The 26,355-nt window shown below is 53.9% G+C and overlaps 1 protein-coding gene across 13 annotated transcripts in view; it reads left to right on the top strand.

Annotated features, from left to right (window-relative positions):
- LINGO1 (leucine rich repeat and Ig domain containing 1) overlaps window positions 1–26,355 on the top strand; it is a 205,899-nt gene that overhangs the window by 28,784 nt on the left and 150,760 nt on the right. For 2 of the 13 annotated variants that reach the window (XM_015142811.3, XM_077940040.1), the window contains exon 1: window positions 7,627–7,931. The exons of 10 other annotated variants lie outside the window; for them this stretch is intronic. The gene's annotated coding sequence lies outside the window, so the exon portion shown is untranslated. Of the gene's footprint in view, window positions 1–4,356; window positions 4,525–7,626; window positions 7,932–26,355 lie in introns of those variants that run through there. One more of the 13 variants, XM_077940047.1, reaches the window with a different exon arrangement.

Genomic DNA, 26,355 nt, shown 5'->3' with positions numbered 1-26,355 from the left:
CAGGCCCTTCTGAGCCCTACTAGTGGTCACTACTACAGGCCTTCCTCCAGGTCATGTTCCCCCTCAAGAACCTTCAGGGGCTCCCTGTTGTTTAAGGTTGACATGCAGACTCCTTCTCCTGCTTGTAGAAGGCCTTTCATTGTCTCCCTCAAGCCCATACTTTCTTCCCCGCCCTTCTTTCCAACAGGCTACTCTCCTCCATCCCCCACACACCACGCTCAGCCTCACCTTCCATGTAGAATGCTTTCTTAACCACCAGCAAATCCCACATTTTCCAGAATGTCTTCCCTGACCCCCCGCTTCCCTCGGCCTCTTTGCATGTCCACATGTGCCTTTTACCTGTTTCCCCAGGCCTCGTGGCTTGTGGTGAGCTATCCTGTCAGGTCACCCAACTCATCAATGTCATGATCCTCAGCTTGTCTTCCTCTTTGCCGTCCTCATCCTCTTGTCCCTCATGTCTGCCATCTACATGCTGCCCTGCCCTCAAGTACTGTTGTCAAAGCTCTTCCCAAACAGAATCCCATTCAAACCACGGTGCTTTGTGGGCCAGGGCGCCCAAGCCTGGCTCTGCATCAGGACCACCCAGGGACGTTATTAGAGACAGGAATCATCTGGGGTCCACCCAGACCGTCTGATCCAGGGTTGCTGGGAGAACCCAGGAATCTGCCTGGTTCACAAGCCCCACAGCCACCTTTTGATGGTCAGCCAGGTTGGGACCCATTGGCCCAACCCAAGCTCATGATGAGGGAGTATAGGTATCCCTGAGACCATGGTCCTCTGACCTTTACTTGCACACCTTCAGGGACAGGGACCTCACTCTCTCCAGGGCAGCTCAGGCCCTGGAGGCAGCTCTTATATGGCTCCTCTTTATACTGGCTGAGCTGAATCTGCCTCCCTGAAGTCTCCATGGCTGGCTCTAGGGTCCACATGGGACAGGAGCTATGTTTGGCATCTAGAAGCTCTCCTTTTCTACCCCGCCAAACCCAGCGGGGGGCCCAGCATGTGGTGGGGATTTGGGCAATGTCTGTGGCTTGGTGGATGGATAGAGGACCTGCCTCCCTCCACACCTGCCTTCCTGGGGCCTCCCCAGGGCATTGTTCTCTTCTGTTCCTCCTTAGTCTTCTCTTAAAGAAGCGAACTCACAGAGCAGTGCAGGACTCAGAAGACCCTCTTCCCCTACCCTCAGGCCCTGGCTGGGGCCACACCACCCAGACTTCCAGCTTCTAGAAATGTGAGACGATCCATTTCTGTTTAAGCCACCCAGTTTATGGTACTTAGCTATAGCGGCCTGGCAAAGGTGTTTCAGGGGCCAGGCACTGTGGCTCACGCCTATAATCCTAGCACTTTAGGAGGTTGAGACGGGAGGATCACTTGAGCCCAGAAGTTTGAGACCAGCCTGGGCAACATGGCGAGACATGGTCTCTACAAAAGATACAAAAAATAGCTGGGCATGGTGGCACACACCTGTGGTCCCAGCTACTCGGGAGGCTGAGGTGGAAGGATTGCTTGAGCCTGAGAGACTGAGGCTGCAATGAGCTATGATTGAGCCACTGTACTCCAGCCTGGGTGACAGAGCAATATCCTGTCTCAAAAAAACCCCAAAGCCCCAAATCCCCAAACCCCAAGGTGTCAGCAGGGCTGGTTGCCTCCGAAGGCTGTGAAGGATGATCTGTTTCAGGCCTCTCTCCTTGGCTTGTAGATGGCTACCCCATGTCTCTTTACATGGCCATATTGCCAAATTGTTCTCCATACAATATTTAACTATTTAGCCATTTGTTTATTTTTTGAGATGGAGTCTCACTCTGTCACCCAGGCTGGAGTCCAGTGGCTCTATCTCAGCTCACTGCAGCCTCTGCCTCCCGGGTTCAAGTGATTCTCATGCCTCAGCCTCCGAGTAGCTGGGGCTACAGGCATGCACCACCATACCCGGCTCAGTTTTGTATTTTTAGTAGAGATGGAGTTTCACCATATTGGCCAGGCTGGTCTTGAACTCCTGACTGCAGATGATCCACTTGCCTCAGCCTTCCAAAGTGCTGGGATTACAGGTATGAGCCACTGCGCCTGGCCAGTATTTAACAATTTAGACCGTATCTCCAAATCCCTCTTTCTTATGGGGACAATAGTCATATTGAATTAAGGGGCCACCCTACTCCAGTATGACCTCATCCTAATTAGCTAATTACATCTCAAATGACCCAATTTCCAAATAAGATCACATTCTGAGGTATTGGGGGTTAGAATTTAAGCACATCATTTTTGGAGGCACACAATTCAACCCGTAACAGCAGGCGACTAGAGCTATGATTTTCACAGCAGTGAACTGTCCCCGGCAGCCTTGGCGGTGGTAAGCATCTCATGCCATGGGTTGCACAGGAGGAGTATCGAGGCTGCCCCAAGCTGTCAGGAACATGGAGAGGAGATTCCTACCTCATGGCTAGGACCAGGGCTTCCCTGACACCAGTTTCAGCCTGGGATGTTAATCAGGGCCCAGGAACATGGTACATGGTGTGTACTGGTCGTGATCCAATCCCTGTATCCTTTGGGTGAAAGGCAGGTTCCCATCACTGGGGTAGGAGGAAGAGCCCCCTGAGCTCTGCTGCCTCTTAGCAGGGTGCCCTCGGGTAGTGGCTTTGACTTCTGGGCCTCCGTCTACCGAACTGAACTGGGGACCAGTCTGCCTGCCTGTTTTTGTCACAAGCCTATGGTTAGGCTCATAGGAGAGAATGAATAAGAAGGTACTTTGTTTTTGTTTTTTTTTTCATGTATTCACTTTGCAAACAGTTATTAAGCTCAGCTGCATGCTAGGCCCTGTGCTGTCCCAGGGACACAGAGATGGTCCTGGTCCTGGCCCTCAAGGAGTGCAGAGGCCATGGGTGGGGCAGCAGGCGTAGGTGGTAGTTGAAGTTATGACCACTCTGGAGCCAGACTCCTGGGACTCAGTCGCAGCTCTGCCATGCGTCAGTGGTGTGAATTTAGACAATTTCCCTAGGGCCTCTTGGTCTCAGTCTCTTTATCAGTCGACTGAGAATAATGAGAACGTCTACCTTGCTTGGATAAAGTAGGCTGAGGCATGTAAAGGGCTTAGAGCCGTGTCTGGCACATAGTAAATGCTTGATCGATATGAGTGGCCAGTCCAGGGGAGTATGATAGAGGGCCACAGGGGGGTTATGGGGGCAATCATTGAATCATTGAATTTGGGCTCTGAGAACCTGGCAGTCATGGTGACCCAGGCAGGGCAGGGCGGGGCTGGCATTGCCTTCGTCTTTGAGCCACTTGCCGCCCTCCGCTCCAAGTGTCCCGCTGTGGGTTGGAGTGGTAAGGAGTATGGAGCAGGCATGCCCATGGGGAGAGGCAGGAGCCTCCTCATGGTGGTGCGCCGGGGGTCTGTGTGGCTCCAGGGTTCTATGCGGTGGCAAGAGGCTGCCTGCCCTGTCTCTGCCCGTCCTGTCTCTGCCCCTGGACAGCTCCACGTCTGGGGAGGTTGGCAGCTGGTGCCTGGTGCTTGACTTTGTTAGCCTTTGCATTTAGTCTGCAGGTTCTGGGGAGAGGAGATGGTGAGGAAACAAAATTAAAATTCCTCTTTGAGAAGTTAACAACTTCCCAATTAAAGGATTCTTATTTGTGAGATGCCTTAGAGGCCTTTTCAATCAAGAGGCTCTTCTGAATAATAAAAAGGCTGAGCTGGGGTTGGAGTGGAGCCTAAGCTGCCGGCAAGGAGGTGGGGACGCTGAAGATGGGCATGCCGGCCTCGTGTGGGATGGGGTGGCAACAGAGTGGAATGCTTTTCCGCTCAGCGGTTGGCAGGGGGTTGGCATGGGGAGGGCCAAGAGGAGAGGACTATTCCCACCCCTACCCCGCACAGCCCTGAAGCCCCCTCCAGCCCCCAGCCTGAGCTGCATGCATGGGAGTCCTCCACCGGGACCCCTGTGTCCTTCTGGCCCACGCCCTGTGCTTAGCATCTGCGCACTTCCCGGAGGCTCCCTGCAGCTGTTTCTTGTCCTGCTTGGCTCTCAGTTTCATCAGTGCCTGACCACTTCTCCCGGGAGCACTCTGCCAGGCTCCTCTGGCTCTTCCCCTCAAGCCAGGGTGGAGGAGGGAGCAGGTGGGAGAGGCAAATTGGGATTTGCTAAGGATGGTATGCAGCGGTGGATGCAGGCCCGACCGTGTGCTCTGGATGGGGGCAGTGTCCTCTTGGCTTCTGAGAGCCCAGCTCCCTGGTGCCCATGCCACACCTGCTGTGCTGCCCCAGCTCTCACAGGGGTGGTTTTGTTGGGTGTGTCTACCAGCCTTTCAGCCAGGCACCCCCACCCGATGTGACCTAGCTTGTTTCCTGGGAGACTCTTGGGTCTGTCCCACTTGAAGCTGAGTGTCTGCAGATGTCCCTCAAGGGGCTCAGCCTCAGGTCCTGCGGGGCTGACCAGTGTGCAGAGTGCCAGGCCCAGCTGGGTGCTTCCCATCTTCCCAGCACCTGAGAGGCAGCTGCCACTGCCATCCTTACAGAGGAGGAAGGGGAGGCTCTGTGAAGTGAGGCGACCCTTTATGCAGAGAAGGGTTCTTACTGAAAGGACTTGTCATCCTGTGTCCTCCAGGGCCCTGCAGGTCACTAAGCAAAGAGGAATTGGAGACACTGGCCAAGCCCCTCCCCTCAGTGGGCAGCCCAGGCTTTGACTCTGCCCCAATAGGGGCTGCCCTATCAGTTGCCAAGGTCATTTGAGGAGATGGTGCCAAGGGTGGCTCCTCTGTCCAGGCAGCGTGGAGGGCGGCGGGAGTGTTTGTAGCCCACACCTGCCATCCCCTCCCTCCTCTGCATGGCCTACTTTCCAGGCGCCATCGCAACCGAGGCTGTCTGTGTAAATACCCAGAACTGTGGGAGCCCAGTCCCTCTGAAAGGTCAAGTAGGCACTCCTCAGAGGCCTGGGGTTGGGGACAGGGATGGGGCCATCCAGCAGTCTGGGCCACCAGAGAGGGGAGAATGGGTCCTGCAGACCCCAGGGGTGGTGGGTGAGATGAGGCGACGTGTCCTGATTGGCTGCCCTGACCAAGTGAGAGCTGAAATAATCTGAATTCAAGTCCCAGCCCTGCCACTTACTGGGTGGCCTTGAACAAGTGACTCAGCCTCTCTAGACCTCTTTTTCCTCCTGAGTGGCACAGTAACCTCCCTGAGGGGCGGTGAGGATCAGATGGGATGGCACAGGTGAACCTGCTGGGCCCAGGGCTGGTGGGTCTTGCACGTGGAACCTGGATTTGTGGGCTTTGTCTTAATGGCACTGTTTAGTGTTCCTGTCCCAGCCACTTCTTGGGCAAGTGGTTCCTTTCTCCTAGCCTCAGTTTCCCATATGCAGAGTGGACATAATGATATCTACCTCACAGAGGTGTTGTACTCCCTCAGTGGGATCCTCTGTACCCTTCCCCCACATCACGGAATGAGTCTGTCCTCCCTAAGTACACAGTGGGATTTGCCCGGGGTTGGCCACCACATCATGAGTAGGTGACGTGGTCCTTGCCTCTGGGTAGCAATGTGAAGTTAGAGGGATCAAGGAGAAATGCTGTGAGCCTCAGGAAAAGGAAGGAGATAAAAGCTGGGGAAGTCAGGGAGGGCTTCCTGAAGGTGTCTGGTCCTTAGAGTTCGGGAGGATTTGGGGAAGCTGGGGGTAGAAGAGAGTGACAGAGAGCGTGTGTGGTTGGGAATAATGTGAACAAAGACCAGGCAGGAGGAGCAAGCCCGGGACAGGGTGTGAGCTGTCCGAGAGCTGCTGCTGACTGGGGGTCAGAGCCCTGAGAGGTCCCAGCCCTGGAGCCCTGGTGGGGGTGGAGGACCAGGAGTTGGGGGTGGGACCACTGTCTGCTGACTAAGGGCAGGGAGACATCAAACAGCCGGGATCCTAGCACACAGCCCTACCTGGGGGCTGCAGGGAGGGGCGGGATTTAGCGTAGGGTCTGTGGACAGGACTCCCCACACTCCAGGGCCTCAGGTGGCACTGTCAAGGATCTGTGTAAAGCCTGGGAAGAGGCTGGTGGCTGCTGCCCAAACTGGCAGGACCCCACCTGTGGAGATCAGCCTGTGGGCCGCCTTTGGCCAAAATGTAGGAACCAGGGACTCTGGCTGCTTGAGGGCCAAGAGAGGGAGATATGGGAGGGATCCGCAGTGAGCTGAGAGGGCTGGGAGACTCACCCTTGTGGAGCACCCACTGTGTGCCAGGCCCTGAGTCAGACTCCTCCCAACTTGGGTTTGTGTAATTTGCACGACAGCCTGGAGAGGGCGCCAGCTCTTAAACTCATTCTAAGGAGCTGGAAACCTGACTGGGAGAGGCGAACGACTGGCCTGCCCTGGCAGTGTTTCAAATCAGAACTCTACACATCATGCTTTTTCAGTGGCCCCATGCTACTCCCCAGGGCTGTGGTTTTTAGAAGTGATGACCCCAGACTTCCCTGGGCAGGCTTGGAAGAGCTATACCCAAGTACGGAGTCTTCCTTGGCTTTGCCTCTCTTAGGGAAGCTCGGAGAGGTTGAGGGTGTGACCCAATGCCACACAGCGCTGGGGTCTGCAGTCCCTGGCTCCCTGACGGGCGTGTGCCATGATCCCTTCTCCCTGGGGTCTGGTGGCCCCAGCCAAGCCCTACCAGGTCTAGGAACCCAGGGGGCCTTCCCAAATATAAGACTACTCATGCCTCTGAGCCACTGAGAGAGGCTTTAAAATCTCAGCCCCAAATTAAAGCCTATGAGCTCCTCAAAACAATGAAAAATTTCCCTAATAAAAGGAGAGGCACACTCAGGCATGTCCTAAATGAATGGAGTGACTTCAGGGATTAATTCAGGATGTATGGGAGGGCGCCCAGCCGGGAAAAGTGCGCAGTGGATATTGTAACAAATTGTTTGCTCACAAGAGGAATAATTCTTAATGTGCACTGGCTGCAAGGGGAAGCTACCTTGGCTGCCTACAGCACGATCCCTCATCAGCCGGGAGCTGGGCAGGGTCTCTGCTAAGGCAGCCTTACCTCTAAGCCTCTGGGCCTTCAGTGACAGCCTTCCAACCTCACAAACTGGCCTGAGTGGGCCCTGAATGTGTCCTTAGAGCCCCACAGCCTCCTGAGTTCTGCTCTCTCCTGCTGGCTCTGTGCCTTTGGCTAGGGCGGGGAAGGTGCTGGCTGGAGGGCAATTCCTCCTCCTTTGCTATGCAAACCAACTCTTCCTGTTGGGACCTCCTGGAGACCCCGGCCTGCCAGTCCCCCCAACCTCAGACCACCCAAAGGAGGCTCCTAACAGATTGTCTCTCAGCATGCCTCAGTGTACCTGTCCCAGGCCTGGGCAGCTGCCTCCTTCCCAGTTCCCTTGCCTCGGGGATGAGTGGGGTGGGGGCAGCACCATCCTCCCTGGCCAGCCCTCCCAGCTTCCTAGTGTCTGTGTGCCAAACCTGGGGGAAAGGCGAGGCAAAGTCAGGCTGCGCTCAGGAACATAAATGAACACCACTGAGGTGCAAACGGAGAAAGGCTTCCTGTATCCCACCTCCCACTCCCGGCTGGAGTGGGTCCAGCACAGAGAGAAAAAAGCACTGGCTCCTGAGTCAGGCGAGCCTGGATTTGGGTCTAGCTTCCCTGCTTTCTGACTCTGGGACTCCAGGCAACTCCCACAATCTCTCCAGCTTCTTCCTCTGTAAGAGATGAGATTTGTTTTAGCAGCAGCAGCAGCAGCACCTCACAGTTTTGAGATACAGTCTCATCCATCTACACAGCAGTCCTAGAAGTTGGGACCTGGGATTATCCCCATTAAACGGACGAAGAGACCGGTCTCAGAGAGGTGAAGCTCTCTGCTTCCTTGTAGCTGCTTCATGAAGTTGTTTAGAGAAAAGGGCCCTGCTTATCGATGCTCCTCCATGAACGTCGGCCCCACCTGCTCCCTTTCCTGAGCGGAAGAGGTACTGAGGCCCTACCAAGGTAGGGGCAGGAGACTTTGGGCACGGGGACCCTGATCCTTCTCACCTCTCCCGTCTGGCTTGGAGCCAGCCTGCCCTTTCATTCACTCCTTCATTCACCCGATCATCAAGTGCTGATGAAACACGTAGGAAGCGCGGTATCCCCAGCAGCTAGAACGTTATGCACTGTTCCTCCCCCCAGGTAGCCTCCCGTCTTGAGGGAGCAACAGCATGACCTGATTTGTGCTTTCCAAATTCCGTTCTGGCCTCTGGGTGGAGAGAATGGATTAGAGGCTGTGGCAGGAAGAGCAGGGAGCCTTGAGGGGAGGTGGGTGCAGGGACCTAGGAGAGAGGTGGGGTCATGGCTGCAGGGTGGTGGTGCAGATGGCGAGGAGTCGGGGTGGCTAGGAGAGGGGTTGGAGAGTGACCATGGGATGGGAAGGCTGAGAGTCCTGGTTGGGGCGGAGTCGGTTTGGCCCAAGCGGCACCATTTTCTGAGATGGGGAATCTGGCGCAGGTGGAGGTGCAGGCATTCTGGTTTGGACTTGCAGGGTTTGAGGAGCCAGTGAGCTATGCAAGTAGAGCATCAGGCCTTCAGTCAGCATCGGGGACCTTCTCACTTCTGGTCCAAGGTCAAAGGCTTTGCCCTAATACGCAGCTCGTCTCATTGCCAGACCATTTTTCAGATGAGGACACTGAGGGGCTCACCTCAGTCCTTAGACTGCACGTGGCTTTCTTGCAGACCCCTGGCCTGGAGCGGAGAAAGCACGACCCTGAGTGGTGCCTGACAGGAAGGTAGCAGGAAAACTTGGGGAGTGGGAGCGTGGAGCCACCTCCTGCTGACGCACATGTGTACGCAGGCACGTGTGTGTGTGTGTGTGTGTGTACGCGTGCGCACACTTGAGCATCGTGTGGAGCCCATTAACAAACAGAGAAATAAATTAACAAGTATTCAACCCACCAAATGTTCCTTCTGTTCTGTATAATAGAGCACGGGAACATAATTTTCCCCTGGAGCAAATTGCTACAGCTGAACCTGCTCCTCGTTTTCCTCCAAAAACTGCTTAAAATTCTGGAACGCTTGTTGATTTCGGGTCCTTTCCCTTTCTGGCTCCTGTCCCCAACCCCCAGGCTGCTTCCCTCCGCCTTCCCGTGCGGGGCCTCTGAGGAGCCAGATTGTCACAGCTCCAGGGCTACCATTTTGCAGATGGGAGGAACCTGGGAGGTGGCAGCTCCGGCCAGGGGCCCTGAGGGTGAGAGGCTTTCGCTGTGTGGAGCATGAATGAAATGTCCAGCACTGGCAGAAAACACCGGCAGCTCCCCACTGGGCCTGCCACAGACCACTGTGTGACCTTGGGCAAGTCACTACCCCCTCTGAGCTTCAGTTTCCGCCTGGCAAACACGGGGCTGATCACGCCTGCCATCTCCATGTGAACACGCCTGGTGGTGTACGGAGTGCGGAGTGTGATGTAGATGTGAGCTGCCTCCTTCTGAGGCACCACGTGCAGTGACTGGGGGGCCTCCCACCCCCAAGCCTTCTAAGGAGCCTTTAGATTCAGGGACTCTTGGCCTGCTTCTGAAATCCTCTAGGGCACTTCTAATTTTCTTAAAGCAAATTAATTTTAATCCACTTTAATTAAACATGTCTTATGAAAATGTATATTTATTTATAGAGCTTCTCACTGCATTCCTGATCACTGCTGCCATTCAGAGCCCAGCTCAGATCCCCGCTTCCAAGCAGCCTCCTTAGGCGTGGGAGCTGGGTGAGAGGGAGGCTTTTGCACATTGATTCCTGGCTGGCTCCAGCCTGGCTGAGTTACCTTTGCTGGAGGCAGAAGGGGAAAACTGGAATCCAGTGCTCAGGAGCCAGAAATTCCAGCCCCCTACCCATGCCTTCAGGGAACCGCCTGGACTTGATGCAACATGCAAAGTTCCATCAATCTGGGGACTGCCCCTGTGCTCCTCAACAGAGAAATTAAATCCCAAAGAAATCACTGAGGGTTTGTGGGCTGGTTGAAGGATGGGCCTTGGCCTCAGGTCTGCGGTGTCCAAGGTACATTCAGCTCAGGCTTGTCTTCTCTGCTATGACAGCCCAAAACCTTATCTCCTCCAGAAAGCTCTCCTTGACTTCTTCATCTGTCTTAGTCCACTTGGGCTGCAACAACAGCATACCATAGACTTGGGAGCTTGAACCAGAAAGCATGTTTTCCCACAGTTCTGGAGGCTGGGAGTCTGAGATCAGGGTGCTGGCATGGTCAGATCAGAGGGAGAGCTCTCTTCCTGGCTTGCCTCACGTGTGTCCTTTTTGCTGTGTCCTCACATGGTAGGGGTAGGGGGAAGAGAGCAAGTGTTATGTGGTGCCTCTTCTTATAAGGACACTAATCTTCTCAGACTGGGGCTCCATCCTCATGACCTCATTTAACCTTAATTACTTACTTACTCCACAGTCTCATTGGGGGTTAGGACCTGGACGTATAAATTTGCCAGGACAGAGTTTAGTCCATAGTGCCACCCCTGCTCTCCTGTCCCCTGGCTATATTGTATCCACACAGGCTGGCATTGTGTTGCAAACTATTTGGTTTAATATTCCCCAAGGTCTCCTCCCAGCACAGGCCTGGGCATACTAGACACTCCATAATGACACTGTAGCTTTAACTGCTTCCCAGGTGAGGCTGCACTTGGGGGCATTTCCAACCCCTTACCTTGGCGCATGATAGGTGGGCCCCGTACCCCACCTCTCCCCATGCCTAGGCTGCTGCGTGTTGGCCATCTGAGTGGGGAGCCTCCAGACCCACACGCCTGCCATGTTCTTCCTTTCAGTGGCCCACCATTGCCCACGGGGAGAAGCTCAACCCCCCTGGCCTGCTCTCCAAGGCCCTCAAATACTTCCTGCCCAGCCCACTGGCCTCACTTCCTGTACCCTCCCCTGTGTCAAGAACACATCCTACTCTTGTTCCTGGTGTTCATACCAGCCGTTCCACCTGCCAGCTGCGAAGCTGTCTTTTCCAGCCAGTGAACTCCTACTTATCCTGTAAAGCCCTCCTCAGCATGGCTGTCCCCAGCCCCCTGGGCTGAGTTGATCTCTCCCTCCTCTGAGCTCCTGTGGCACTCTGGGCTTCCCTGTCACTGTGTGTAATACCCTGGATGGTCCTTGTCAGGGGCAGTGTCTGGCTCACCACTGGGTTCCAGTATCCCCCTGGTGCTGGCTCCATGCTAGCCTACAGGGTGAATGGATGGGTGAATAGTTATTGAACACCTACTAGTCCAGGCACCGTTTTAGGATCTGGGAGGCTGTCCTCATGGAGCTTGCTTTCCAGTAGGGCGGGGTCCGCAACCCCTGGGGACCGGCCCTGTTAGGAACTGGGCCGCACAGCAGGAGATGAGCAGTGGTGAGCAAATGAAGCTTCATCTGTCCTTACAGCCACTCCCCATCGCTTGCATTACGGCCTGAGCCCTGCCCCCATCAGATCAGTGGAGGCTTTAGATTTTCATAGGAGCAAGAACCCTATTGTGAACTGCGCATGCAAGGGATCTAGGTTGCACTCTCCTTATGAGAATCTAATGCCTGATGATCTGTGACTATCTCCCGTCACCCCCAGATGGGACCGTCTAGTTGCAGGAAAACAAGCTCAGGACTCCCGCTGAGTCTACATTATGGTGAGTTGTATAATTATTTCATTATATATGACAATGTAATAATAATAGAAATCAAGTGCACAGTAAATGTAATGCACTTGAATCATCCCAAAACCATCTCCCCAACCCTGGGCTGTGGAAAAATTGTCTTCCACGAAACTGGTCCCTGGTGCCAAAAAGGTTGGGGACTGCTGTAGTAGGGGAGACATATTAAACAACATAAATAAGCAAATCAGGTACTGTGTTAGATAGTGATCATGTTAAGGAGAAACAAATACAGGAGAAGTGGGGAAAGGAAATGGCAGGAGTGGGGGTGCCTCTCTGAGAAGGAGACTTTTAGGTCAAGTGGGGTGTTGAGGTCAGGGAGCCACATGGAAGCCTGGGGAGAGCATTCCAATCAGAGGAAACAGGGACATCCAGGTGGGGGTGTGCCTGGCCTGTGTGAGGAGCAGTCAGGGGAGAAGGAGGCCAGAATGGGTGGAGAAGGTGGTGGGGGTGAGTGGTAAGAGAGGGGAGGAATTGTTGTCAAGGAGCAGATGGGTCCAGAACTTGGAGATCGCTCTCAGGGCTTTGGCTTTTGCTCTGAGTGAGACTGGAGTCACCATGGGGTTTTAGCAGAGGAGTGACGTGCTGTGACTTGGGTTTTAAGGGTCCATCTGGCTGCTATGTGAAGGACACTGTGGGAGGCAGGCCAGAAGTAGGAAGCTCTGGGGGGAGGCTGTTGCAATAATCCTGGAGGGAGATGATGGCTTGATCCTTGGTGGTGGCCATGGAGTAGAGAGAAGTGGTTGACTCTGGATAGATTTTGAAAGGTCAACGAACAGGCTTTGCTGATGGCGGATCTGCTGTGGGATGAGAGAAAGAATTGACCCCACAGTTTTTGGCTTGGGCAGCTGGAAAGATGGGGGTAACCCATCTGATCTGAGAGGGGAAGTCAGCAAACTCAGCTGAGGTGAAATGAGGCACTCAGCTGTGGTCATGTGAAGTTTGATGTGCCTGTTAGTTGTCTGGGATGCAGTGTTGAGCAGGTAGCTGGGGCAGGCAAAGCGGTGGCTTTCAATGATATCCAGGCCCACATCCCTGGAACCTGTGAAATCTACCTTACATGGAAAATGACTTTGCAGATGTGATGGTCAAGTATCTTCAGCTGGGGAGATGATTCTGGATCGTCTGGGTGGGCCCTGAATGCACTCACTAGTGTCCACATAAGAGGGAGGCAGAGGGAGATTTGACTGCAGGGGAGGAGAAGGCCATGCGACCACAGAGGCAGATTGGAGCGATGCAGCTACAAGCCAAGTGATGCCCGTGGTCACCAGAAGCTGGAAGAGGCCAGGAACGGATACGTCCCTGGAGTCTATGGCAGGAGCCAGTCCCCCCAACACTTTGGTTTGGCCCAGTGAAACAGATTTTGCACTTCTAGCCTCTAGAATTGTGAAAGAATAAATTTCTTTCCTTCTTTCCTCCCCTCCCCTCCCTCGCTCCCTCACTCCCTCCCCCACTTCCTTCCTTCCTTCATTCCTTCCTTCCTTCCTCTTTTCTTTTGAGACAAGGTCTTGCTCTGCTGCCCAGGCAGGTGGTGCAGTGGCACAATCATGGCTCATGGCAACCTCAACCTCCCTGGCTCAAGTGATCCTCTCACCTCAGCCTCCTGAGTAGCTGGGACCACAGGTGTGTGCCACACCACACCTTGCTAATTTGTTTTATTTTTTGGAGAGGTAGGGTCTAAGTTTCCCAGGCAGGCCTCAAACTACTGACCTTAAGAATCCTCCTGCCTCGGGCTCCCAAAGTGCTAGGATTACAGGCATGAGCCACTGAACCTGGCTGAGAATAAATTTCTCTTTATAAAATTTTTTGTTTTTAAGCCACCAAGTGTGTGGTGATTTGTTACAGCAACACTAGGACCCTAATACAGTGACAAGCCTAGAGGGAGTGAATGGCGCGCACTCTCACTGTGTTCCGAGGCTGTGTGTGTGTGTGTGTGAGTGTGTGTATATGTCCAGAATCTGTATAAGTCCAAAAGCTGTTTCACTGGGCCAAAACCCAGTTTTGTGTGTGTGTGTGTGTGGTGTGTATATTTGTGTGTGTGTGTGTGTCTATGGAAAGGACAAGTGTGTGCGCCTGTGCTGAAGTCAGAAGGCCTACAATGATGGGGTCAGACCCCCACCGTGATAACAACGACAGTAATCAATAATACCACTGCATACTGGCTGGGTGACCACACCGTGAATACTTGATCCTTGCTATCCCCTGTAATTGAGGCTGGGGCTGGGGAAAGAGTCAGGTGAGCACCTTCTATGTGGCAGGCCCAGCTCCTGGACTTCCTTCCGAAGTGCTATGTCAACAATGAAGGTTGTCGCTGCAGTGTGGGCCCTGGGAAGGGGCTGAGATTTGCCTAGATGGTGGGAATGCCCCACCTGGCCAGGCTGGTAGTGGCTCTAAGCAAAGTCTTTAGAACCAGGCTCTGGGTCCAGCCTGCCTGGCTTTGAATCCTGCTTCTCCACCTAGAAGTTGGGTGGCCTTGGCTGTGCCTCATTGTCGTGTCTGTAAAACGAGTGTATTAGCAGTGCTGACCTCATGGGGTCTAGTGAGGCTTACATTAGTGAAAATATGTACAACGCTTAGAATGTGTCAGCTCTTAACCCTCTGGCCTTGAGGGCCGAGGCTGTGGTACAAGGAGCTTTGCAGTCCAAAGATCTGGGTTCAAATCCCAGATTGCCTCAAGCCGGGTGTGGGACCTTGGACAAGAGGCTTGTTTTCTTCTGCATAACACCAGCCCCCTGCACAGCCATGGAGGACGTGGTGGCTGATGTGCAAAGGGCCTGTCATATTAGGCCCCCAAAGTTGAGGGCTCAGCCAGAGTCAGCTCCCTTCCTTCCTGCTAAAGCCCCAAGACAGGTGACCTGGCCCCCAGACCACCTCCACCGTGAGCAGATTCTGTCTTAAGGCTTGCAGGGCATGAGGGAATCCATGGTGGAGGGGGTGCTGGGAGGGCCCTGGGCATGGCAGGGAGGGTGGCCAGGGCAGTCAGAGTGATGCCTTAATGCGCCCAAACAGCTGTGGCTGTGCGTTCGTGGTTGCGGTGACCTCAGGAACAGCAATGTACTCAGGCCCCATTAGAATCTGCAGGGAAGACGTGGTAATATTTACAGCCCAAATCTCCGTCCCCATAAAGGTAGGCAGGGGGAGGAGCTGGGAGGGGGAGGGAGGGGCTGGGCTTCTGGATAATGTCATAAACAGAGACTGTCTCCCTGGAAACAGCCGTGGTGGTGGAGGCCACAGGCTGACAGATGTGCACGCTGTAATATGGGTCCATGGAGGCGGTGACGAGGACATTGAGAGGGATGGATGGGCTGTAACTCACCAGGCCTGGGGCTCAGAGACATTAGGTTGTGCTAATGAGGGCATGGGGGGATGCTGACGGAGGGACGAAGGCCCGGAGCTGGGTGTGTGTGGGGCAGTGGGATGGCCACTGCTGTGTGGAGTTTGGGGAGACCCTCCAGCCTCTGGCTTATGGCCCAGGGCCAACCTCAGACAGGCCACACTGGCTGGGAGATATTTTCAGTTAGGAAACTAACTCTTCAGCCATGTTGGACTGTGTCTAGAAAGGCACAGACAGAGGGAGGAGGGCTGAAGGGCCTCGGCTCAGGCATGGGAGGCTGTATGACAAGGAGCAATGAGTGTGATATGAAGCAGGGGATGGCCCAGTCACGCCTGCTGTGCACAACCCTGTCAAGAGCTGGGTGTGGTGGGCCCACACTACCAGAGCTGCTGGGGCCAAGGCTTTCCCTAAGTTGTCTCATTTCAGAGAGAGGGAGGAGCTGGCTGGCCTTCAGCCACCCAGCCAGTTGATGCTCCACTCTGGGTCCCACTTAGGCCCACAGGGACACTAACAGGAGGTGGCAGGCAGGAGGGACTGGCACCTGCAAACTAGGTAATGGTAGACTCAGGGGCTGCACTTGCTGTCTAGGAATGTCTAAGGGCCTGGAACCCTTGCCCCAAACTTGGGTCTGCAGTGGGCACCCACTGCTGCAGGGCAGAGCCAGGTCCAGGGTGGAACTCAGTCAGAGCTGCAGATGGACGGGCTGCCTTGGGTGGAGGTGAGCTTGCTGTCATCAAGTGGGGGCTTGAAGGCCATGGCCAAGGAGACTGGAGAGGGAGTTCTTGGTGGAGAAAGGGACGGATTGGAGGCCTGTCCCTCTGCCCCGAGGTGCTGCCATCCCCAGTTCCCTGCAATAGGATGAGCCATGTCTGAGCATCAGGCCTGTGGCTCTGCCGCCCTCACAACATGCCCCGGCTCCAGGCGATGGGAGGCGTGGGTTCCAATCCCAGCCAGGTTCCGACTTGCTGTGTGAATTTAGCTGGACCTCTTGGCCTCTCCGGGGCAGGATGCAGGAGCACTGAGGCTGTGAAGGTGCAGGCCTTTGGAGGGGGAACACTGGGCACTGAGGCTGGGTGCCAAGTCCAGCTCCTTTTGGGCACTCTTCTCTGTAGGTGGATAGAAATCCAGGAGTATCCACTGATGACCTCGTGACCAGGGTCAGGACCCAGTATGGGGTCAGGAGGCTTCTTTTCATCTCCTTCTGCTGCATGGCCATCAACCCTGTTAGCCTGCCACTCTCATTACTGACATCACCACCCTGGGCCCCAAACTGGGTGGGCTGATGGGCTCTGTGTGGTGGGTGGGCTGAGCCGCTGGGCTCATGCCCTGCTGGGGATCAGGCACCCGGGATTGTGTGTGTGTGTTCACTGAGTGTGGGCAGCCTTGCTTGATCCTACGGGGCAGCCCGTGGAGTTCCTGTGGGGTTCCCGGTGGGGCTGGAGAGGGCTCCTGTAGGATGCCCCGCTGCCTGTGGTGTCTAGGGGCTGGGAGTGGAATTGGTGGGGGCTGCTCCTCAATTCTGAGGTGGAATCTGATTGAAAGGTGTTTGAGGAGAGATGGGCCCTGGAAGAGGTGGGCGGAGGGCTGAGGGCTGTTGGCAGAGTCTGGCCGGGGACCAAGTGGGCATCTGGCAGTCAGGCGAGGCCGGTGCCAGCTGTTTCATGTGAATGAAGACCCCCATTCCCCTGCTCACCTGCGGATCTGAGTTAGCTTCCTCCCTGCACACTCACCACCCTCTAGGCTGTGCCCCCACATCCGAGAGAGGTGTAGAGCTCACTCATTCTCCCTGTGGAGGGCATCGACAGGCCCACGGCATCCCCAGAGCCTCCCCAGAGCCTCCGTCCTCAGGGGCTGTGCAGCCAAGGAGGGCAGCGGGTGGGTAGGGGTTCCCCATGTGGGGTCTTGCAACTGCTGCTCCCCTCCAGGAACTCCTGACCCATGTCCCCTTTGGAACCATGGAGGTGTAGGGCTGAGGAGAGATGTTGTTTGTGAGGACCAGCAGGAGCCTGAGGGGGTGTTCTCAGGACTTAAGGGAGAGAGTGGGGGGCCAGAGACCCCTGAGTAGGTAGGACAGACAGAGAAGGCCGCTGCTCCTTGGGAAGGTCCCCAGGCTGAGGGCTTTGGAGGAGAAGCTTTGCCCTAGGCAGGGCCTCTGGGAGCTGGCTGGCCCCAGAGTGAGTTTCCAGGGCTGTTAAGTCAGAAAGAGGTTGTATGCTTAAAATCTTCGCTGCCCAGGCCGTGTGACCCCAGGCAAGTGCCTTTGAGCCTGTGTATCAGTGCCAGGCAACCTTGGTCAGCTTCTGTCTCCAGGGTCGCTTGTGCTGAGAGGTGCCTGGGCTGGAGTCATGCCTGCCTTCCTGTGTGGAGAGGAAGCTGGGGCTGGACTCCCGGGCTGGGAGGGATGGGCTTCCAGGGTGGTGGAGGGGCACAGGCAGCCAGGCATGGTTTGGCCTGCATTGGTTCCAATCTCACCTACTAGCCGTCACCTAACTTCACTGCGACCAGCCTCATCATCTGTAAAGTCGAGATTCTGCCAACATCAGGGGCTGCTGTGTCAAGGTCAAGTGAGTCATTTCACTCAAGCCTGGCACACAGTGGGTGTTCATTCATGCTGGCCACATTGTTATAACGCTGGAATTGAAATTGCTCAGATCTCCTGGCAACTCCTTTCCCCCATAGCCTGCTGCAACATGCCAAAGCCTCCCAGGAGTCCCATGGATCTTCAGCAGTCACATGGTCCAGACTCCCATTGCTCAGATGTGGAGACTGAGGCCTTATAGGATAGGGCTATGGCAGGGACCTGGGCTCTGGGGCATCCATTTTGGCAGCCTCTTCTCTGGCCTTTCCACAGCCACCTTCTCTTCCCTTCATGAGCCTATTCTCTGTTGCCATGGGGGCACCCGCCTTGGCCTTGGCTGTTGACCATGTGTCACCCAAGAGCAGATGCCCATAGACCAGGTGAACCTGAGTGGGTAGTAGGCTGAGGGATGGTAGGAGGGGAGGGAGAGACTGAAGCCCACTCCCCTGCCCCCTAGTCCCCAGAGCTGAAGCTGGTTTCTGCTCATTAGCACCTTAACGAACCATGCTAAGGCGCTCCCCCTGAGCCTGCTCCCAGACAGATAATTATGGTGATGTTTTTGGCTGCTGGGGGCAGGCAGCTGGAGGTGGGGGGAAGGAGGGCTTTTCTGGCTTTATTACTGTCCACAGGGATTTTCAAACTTACCCACTCTCGCCTCATTTGGAGAAGGAAAAAAATGTGTTAATGGACCTTTTCCTACAGCTGAGAAGGACAATTTATGATAGAGGTGACAAATGTCATTTTAATGAGAGGCAGATTCCGCTTTATTTTAAACCATAGACCCCCACCCCAGCCCCCAGCTGAGTCTGTGGATTTGGGGCGTTGACAGCGGAAGCCAAGGTGTCAGGTTGGCAGGGCCTGGCCGACTGCTCAGGGAGCAGTCAGAATTCCCACCCTCAGAGCCGCAGCATCTGCCTGCTCACACGCTGCACTCCTGCACACTCGGGATGACAGTGCTTGCGCCCTCCACCTACAGATGAGGAAACCGAGGTTACGGGAAGTTAAAAGACTTGCCCCAAATTGCCCTGGAATTTTAAGGGTTGGTGGGTGAGATTGGAACCCAGGCTGTTTGACACCAAACTCCATACTCAGCATTTCATCTCACTGCCTGACCCTGGTGGGGGACTGTCCACCCAGGTCACTCTCAGGGACAGGGAGAGGGAGGTCAGGTTAGATAAGCCAGGTAGAGTCTACCAGCCCTGACTAGCCCTGGCCCTGGAGCACCTGTGGCTGCACTGGCCCAGGAGGAGGCCCAAGGTTCCTCTTTCTGTATGGAGAGTGCTGCTTGAATGGCGTTTGCTGCGGGCCTGGAGGTGGGGTGCACAGTGGAGGTGGGTGTCCCATCTTCCCTGCAGCCTCTAAATCAGAGGTGGTCCCTCCAAGGAGTCTACCAGACGTGGGAGCTGGGCTGGAGAGGGGATGGCCCAACTTCTGAATGAGGAAAAACTCAGGGCCATTGAGGGCGGGCGACCTCGGGGCCTGCCAGGACCAGAGTCAGGAAGGGGAGCAGGTATCCTGTACACAGGCATGCAGAGCTGAGCCCAGGCCTGCCCCTTCCCTAGTTGCTGCCCCTGTGGAGTCGCCCACAACACCCCGTCGACATGCAGGCAGCAGGTGACCACGGCTTCTGGAGTTCCCGGAGTCCCATTCCTTCCTGGGCCCCACCCCAGCCTCCTGGCCTAGCGTCCAGGGGTCTGCTCCTCCTCAGGTGTCCCCATGAGCACTGACTTATCTACAGAACTTGGTGGGGGTCTTGGAGGCCAGGACAAGGTTGGAGGCTTCCTTCCCATGATCTGAGAACTTGGAGAATCGTAGGACTGGGGATTCAGTGGCTCTCAGACCCTTGGTTTTCTTGGTCGGAGGAGTCTATTGCAGACTCTTGCCCTGACCTGGGATAGTGTGAAGCATGGGGACACTAGACTGTGGGGTCAGTGTCCGGCAGCTCCACGTCAGTGTGCTGGAGTCAGAGCCCAGCCCTGGCCCTCATCACTGGGGACCTTGGGCAAGTCTCGTTCCCTCATCAGGAAAATGGGTTAATAATGCCATGTCCTACTAGAGTTGGGAAAGGTGTGGATGTGATGCTGTAATGATATTGCATGTGTAGTCAGTGCTCAAAAGTGGTTGCAGATATAAAATTCCCAGGATCATGATATCTTAGAATCCCAGATGTTTGGAGGTCCAGGGGGAGGTCGGGAGGGAACTTACGAGTTCAACTCTCCCCGGAAAAGGGCTTCTCCTCCCCCAGGTCTGTGATGCTGTCATCCCATCTCTGTTTGACCCCTCCTCTCTCTGACCCTGCCTCACTTTGAGGTGCTGGTGCGTGGAGAGGTGCTGTGTCAGAGGTGGGGTTCAGCTTTCTGAGTGATTTGAGCCCCGAGAAGGGTCACAGTCACTACTTAGGGTCCTGAAGATGGGGACTAGCTCACTGCTTCCACGCCCACTTCCCTGACTGGCCTAGGCAGGAGGCCGGGTAGGCTGTGGGTATCTGGGTGCTCTCTCTGGTCCTGGATAGCAGCCTGCCAGGCCAGGCTGGGAGTTCCCTTCTCCTTGTCCCCGGCCCTGGCCAGTCTAGGGCTTAGGAGGGGCCCGTTGATCCCTGCTGAAGTGAGGAGGACACATTATGTCCTGAAGGGTCCCTGGATCTGGAGTTGGGCTTGGATTTAAGCCCTCCCTTCCTGGAGTGAGGCTTGGGTGACTTTCTTAAGATGTCAGAGCCTCAGTCTCCACATCTTTTTTTTTTTTTTTTTTTTTTTTTTGAGACAGAGTCTTGCTTTGTCACCCAGGCTGGAGTGCAATGGCATGATCTCTGCTCACTGCAACCTCCACCTCCCAGGTTCAAGCGATTCTCCTGTCTCAGCCTCCCTAGTAGCTAGGATTACAGGCATGTGCCACCATGCCTGACTGATTTTGTATTTTTAATAGAGACGGGATTTCTCCATGTTGACCAGGCTAGTCTCAAACTCCTGATCTCAGGTGTTCCGCCTGCCTCAGCCTCCCAAAGTGTTGGGATTACAGGCTTGAGCCACCGCGCCCAGCCAGTTGCCACATCTTTAAGTGGTAGCAACAATCCACTCCTCTGGGCAGTGGTGAGGATTCAACTAGATCCAGTCAGTAGAGCCCCACCCAGTGCCTAGTACTTAGTAGGGTCTCTCCTGGGAAAGAAGGCATTGTTTTCAGAGCCTGCTGCTCTGGAGTGAGCCTGGGAACACCACAGGGTCCCCTGCTCTAGCCGAGGGCACTAAGGCTTGTTTGCTTCCTGGGACTCAGGCCCCAAGTTATGTCTTTCCATCCCAGGGACCCCCATCTCAGGTGGGCCCGGGAAGAAGAGTTCCCCAGGACAGCATATTTGGCCCCAGGTCCTGGCCCACCATTTGCTGCAGTGTTTCTGTGGACAAGTCACGGAACCACTCTGAGTCTCAGTTTCTTCACCTGAAAATGGGGCAGATCAGGTCTCAGAATTGCACAGGCGCATGTGTGCTGCACACGTAGGACACGGCAGGTCTTTGTGAGGTGCCTGCATCAGGAGGGCTTGCTGATGGCTGCTCTTTCAGGTCCTGCCTCCCCGGCTCCTCTTCCAGGGAATGTGTCTGCCCATGGGGGGTGGGGTGGGGGCACGAGGTGAGTAGATAAACAGCCATCCAGCACTGTTGGGTGGGGACCCTGTCACCCAGGGGTGGGTGGGGGCTGAGGTGCTTGGCTGTCTTCCCCCAGCCTCTCTCCATGGCAATCCCCCTGCCTCCATCCTTGCCTCCAGTTGGCTTTGACATTGCCCAACCCAACCTGGGGTATGGCTGGATATGGGGAAAGCCAGACCCTGATAGCTCCTCCCATGGGAACGTGCCTTCTCACCCGCTGGCTGACCCTGGCCACTCCATCAGCCATCAGATCTCCCAGGGCACGTCCAAGGTGTGTGAGTGAGAGGCAAGAAAGGGCCCAGTCACAGGGGAGGCTGGCAGGGGACTTTGGTGGGACTTGAAGAGAATTAATGTGGGTAGATAAAAGAAGGCAGGTGGCCCTGCCAGAGGTAGGGATGGGACGAGTGGGGTTTTCTTCCTCTCTTTGAGCTCCTGGCAAATTTCTGCTCATCCAAGCCTCGGCCTTGGCACAGCCCCGCTGGAGGCCTTTGCTGCCTTGAGGCAGTCAATGGGGGCTTCCCACCCTGGGCCCCACCCTGTCATGGGTAGCCTCTTTTGTGGCTCTGTGGCCCTGAGCCTGGCCTGGTGCTGGCTGCGGCCAGGGTCTGGAGCAGGGAGGCCAGAGACTCAGGTAAGGGTTGCACACCAGGGCCCATAAATTGTCCCTGACAGCAGGGGGAGCCATTGAAGGGTCCTGGGCAGTGGAGGCTGGGATGACAGCAGGGTTCTATGGAGGGGACAGGGCAGAAGGCCCTGCAGTGACGGGGCTGCAGTGGGCTGAGAGAAACCCCAGGCAGGGGGACCTGTGGCCACACCCCTGCCGCCCCGCAAGGCTGCAGTGCCTCATCTGCTCTGAATGGGGGATGAATTCAGGGTGTAGATTACCCTGGCGAGTGGGCATCGATTTCCATTAAAAGGCTGGGTTGTGAATTTTTCTCTCCTGCCATCCTCTGACAGGCCTAGGGCTTGGCTGCGGAGAAGGGTGGGGAGCAAAGGAGGGGAAGAGACACAGAGCCGGGGTGGGGGTAAGGACACGCATGAGCCTCTCTCCCCCGTATGTTCCTTTCCTCCCTCCTCCAAGTCCAGACACACGGGTCCCTGTCACTGTCCCAGCCTGCACCCCAGTGTCCCTGTGAGTAAACCAGGGCTCCCCTCTCACAGACCTGGTTCTCTTCCTTCGTGGCTGTCTTCACAATTTGTATTTATTGCTTTATTTGCTTAATATGGGGACAGAGGCTGTGGCCACCTTATTCGTAGTCTTGTCCCCAGTGCCTGGGATGGAGGAGGCACTCAAAAAATATTTGTGTCATGCAAGACAGAAAGAAAAGTTCAGCAGGCTTCTGACTGGGGCAGACTCCCACCTTCAGGAGACACCAACCAGGAAGCAGAGGACGAGGAAGCTGAGGGCCTCCTGTCTGCCCAGGGGACCCTGCATCTGGCCCTTTTATGGGAAGGGAGGGGAGGGGCCTAGATGTTCCCTGGGAACCCTGCAGGGGTGGAGGCAGGGGCTGCTGGGAGCTGGGGTCCTGGTGGGTAGGTGTACACAGGACACCGAACATTTGCAGGTTAGGGCAGGAAAGTAGGAGCCAGGGGTGGCCCCACAGAGGGGAGGGGAGCCGTTGTGTTGTTTTGTCACAAACCCACCGTCCTCTGTCCTTCCCTGGGCCGTTTGCTACTCCTCTGGAGCAACCTCTTCCAACAATTTTCATGGATTGTTTGAGTGTTTACTTCCCTACTTCTAAATAACTGGCTTATTTGCTGCTTTTTGGTTTTCCTTTTTCAGGCATTAACTATTGACTTTTACTATATAAGCTGAGGATTTAGCTTCCACCCCACTCACTCACATTTTTGATTGGCTGAGCTATGTAATGTACTCTGATTACTTTTCGTTTCTTGACAACTCGGTTTTCTCCAGAGTTAATGACTGTCTTTTTAGGGCGGTGGAGAGAGGCTTTTTGAAAATCGCTACTTCAGTTCCCAACTTTCCCCAGTTGAATACAACTCTTCTCAACTTAATACATGAAAGCCTCTACCAATGTTATCTTCTTCAAGAAATTCTCATCCTGAGCCTCTGAACTGCTCTGATTTGGCTTATTTTGTGCAGCAGACATGCGGGATCCACATCTCCATGACTCTGGGGATTCCTCTCACCACTCTTGAACTGACCCTCTTGCTCCCTGGACTCCACGTCTTCCTCTTGGTTTACACTCTGATTTTGTGAAGCACACCCTCTAATAGCTTCCAGAAAAGTTCCTGGGAGGTACATTTTTGAGACCTTGCATATCTGAAAACTTCTTCATTCTTTCCTGAATCCTGATGTCTAACTGGGTGTAAAATTCCGGATGGAGATCTTTTTTTCCCCCAGAGTTTTAAAGGGGCCCCTCTCTTTAAAGTCATTGTTTACAGTGCTGGTGTTAAGAAATCACGGTTGCTCTGACATTTGATTCTTTGCATGCTACTGGGAATTTTTCTTTCTGGAAGCTTCTAGAAACTTGTTCCCCATGTTCTGATAATTCACTATGTGCTCTGTCTTGATGAGGGTCTGCGTTTTCAAATTGGAAATTCATGTTTTTCGCTCTGGAAACATTTTTGAATTGCTCCTTTCATGTTTCCTAACCTCTGTGTTTTTCTCTTCTCATTTTCTGGAACCCCAGTTAACCAGACATTGTGCTTCCTGGAGGAAACTCTGGCTTCCTTATCTTTTCCCTCCTTCATCACTTTAAAAAAAAATCTTTCTGCTCCTGTTTCTAGGAGATCTCAATTTTATCAGTCTGTCCTTCCAATGGATTTTTAAAAATTCTGCTTTATCAATATTACATTTCAAAGTTTCTCTTTTATTTGGTAAATATTCTTGTGTTAGTCCATTCTCACATTGCTTTGAAGAATATCTGAGACTGGGTAATTTATAAAGGAAAGAGGTTTAATCGACTGGCAGTTCTGCATTGCTGGGAAGGCCTCAGGAAACTTACAATCATGGTGGAAGGCAACCTTCTTCACAAGGCGGCAGGACAGAGTGAGTTCATGCAGGGGAAATGCCAGATGCTTATAAAAACATCAGATCTCATGAAGACTCACTCACTTCATGAAGGGGGAACCATCCTCATGATCCAATTACCTCTACCTGATCCTGCCTTTGACACGTGGAGATTATGGGGATTACAATTCGAGATGAGATTTTGGTGGGGACACAGAGCCAAATCATATCAATTCTCTTTAAAATATATTGCTCTCAGTTCTTATTCATGGATATCATATTTTGTTTTTTTTGTGGAAAATAAAGATAGTTTTTTTTTAAGTTTCCTTCTGTCTGCATTGCCCGTTTCTTTTCTTTTCTCTCTCTCTCTGTTTTTTTTTTTTTTTTTTTTTTTTTTTTGAGATAAAGTCTCCTTCTGTCACCCAGGCTGGAGTGCAGTGGTGCAGTCATAGCTCATTGCAGCCTCTGTCTCCCAAGCTGAGGTGATCCTCCTGCCTTAGCCTCTGGAGTAGCTGGGACTACAGGCGCACGCCAGCATGCATGGCCACTTGTTTTTTTCACATTGCACTTTTGTTTCTGTTGATGCTCAGTGGGTTGTTCCTATTTAGGAGTGGGGTGCTAAAGGCTGGTATCCCTTGTGCAGGGGTGGGCCTGTCAACCATGGCTGCCCCGTGGCTGATCTTCCTGGGCCAGTTCACAGGGAAGCCCTGATGGCAGCGTCTCCTAGAAGGACTCTGATTCTCCTGGAGTGAGTGGAAGAGGAAGGCTGGGATCTGGACCTCAAATTCAGCATACAAACTCAACTACTCCTTTGGTTTTCAGTATGGGTCCCCACTTTCCACCCAGGCTGGTGCCTTCCAGGCCAGAGACCTTCAGTTTGATCCTCTCCACTGGAAAAAACTCACTATCAGTCTTCCCTGGACAGAGGTAGAGAGGGAGCTCCTTGGGGTCTGTCTGCTTCTTATACAGACTTCCAAGCAGTCCTTCATTCCTGTGTCCAGGGGTGCCTGGTGCCACCAGCTCCTGAGCCTGGATTCTACCAGTTAATAGGAGAGGGGCTTAGGACTCTGCTTTCACAGTTCTGGTTTTTCTTTTCTTTCTTTCTTTCTTTTTTTTTTTTTTTTTTTTTGAGACACGGCTGGAATGCAGTGGCACGGTCTTGGCTCATTGCAGCCCCGACCTCCTGGGTTCAAGCGATTCTCATGCCTCAGCCTCCAGAGTAACTAGGATTACAAGTGTGCACCGCCACGGCTGGCTAATTTTTGTATTTTTAGTAGAGGCGGGGTTTCGCCTTGTTGGCTAGGCTGGTCTCCAACTCCTGACCTCAAGTGATCTGCATGCCTCGGCCTCCAAAAGTGCTGGGATTACAGGTGTGAGCCACCACTCCAGGCCTGCTTTCCCAGTTGTGCCAAACACACCACCATTCATCCATCTGCTCTCTAACTTTCAAAACCATGTTGCTGTTTCCTCTTCTTTCATTCTTGGTCCTTGTGGATTTATGCACAGAAAGGATTCTTCACTGTTGTGATGGGGTTTTGGAAGGAAGTGGAGGTAAATGCAATGCATGCCTTCAATCTGCCGTGGTTCCTCTGCACATCCACATGGATGTCCTTTCCTGCTGGTGGATATCTACAGCATTCCCCCTTTTCATTCTTACAAACATGGCTGCCGTGAGCATTGTGGACATCCCCCTTGTGCATGTGGGAGACTCTTGGAGTGGGACTGCTCTGTGGTTAGGATACATGCATCTTCAGCTTCACCAGATAAGGTCAAATTGTTCCTCCCAATGCTTGCAGCACCTTCCATGGCCAACAGCAACATATGAGAAGCTGGTGTTGCTCCAGCTATGCTTGGCACTCTCTGGCTTTTTAGCTGTCCACCAACTTAATGAGCGAAGGATTGTGGCATTTCTCGGAACTCTGCTGAGCTTCGGCAAGCCTTGTCATGTGTTTATTGGCCCTTCATCGTTCCTCTTCTGCCAGTTGCCTGTTCCTATTCTTTGCCTTTTAAAAAAAAGTGGGTGATTTGTCTTTTTCTTATTGATTTGCAGAATTCTTTATATAGCCTGGAAACAGTTTTTTGTCAGCTATCTATGCTGCAGGTATATTCTTCTGGTCCGTCTGTGGCTTGTCTTTTCCCGTTGTAATGTCTTTTGTTGAATGGATGATTTAAATGGTAACAAAGTCAAATTTCTCACCTTTATGGCTTATGCTTTTTATTACTTTTTGGGGATGAGTATTTTTA

This window comes from Macaca mulatta, chromosome 7 (genome assembly GCF_049350105.2).
Source record: "Macaca mulatta isolate MMU2019108-1 chromosome 7, T2T-MMU8v2.0, whole genome shotgun sequence".
NCBI classification, from domain to species: domain Eukaryota; kingdom Metazoa; phylum Chordata; class Mammalia; order Primates; family Cercopithecidae; genus Macaca; species Macaca mulatta.
This window is presented reverse-complemented; position numbering and strand designations above follow the sequence as displayed.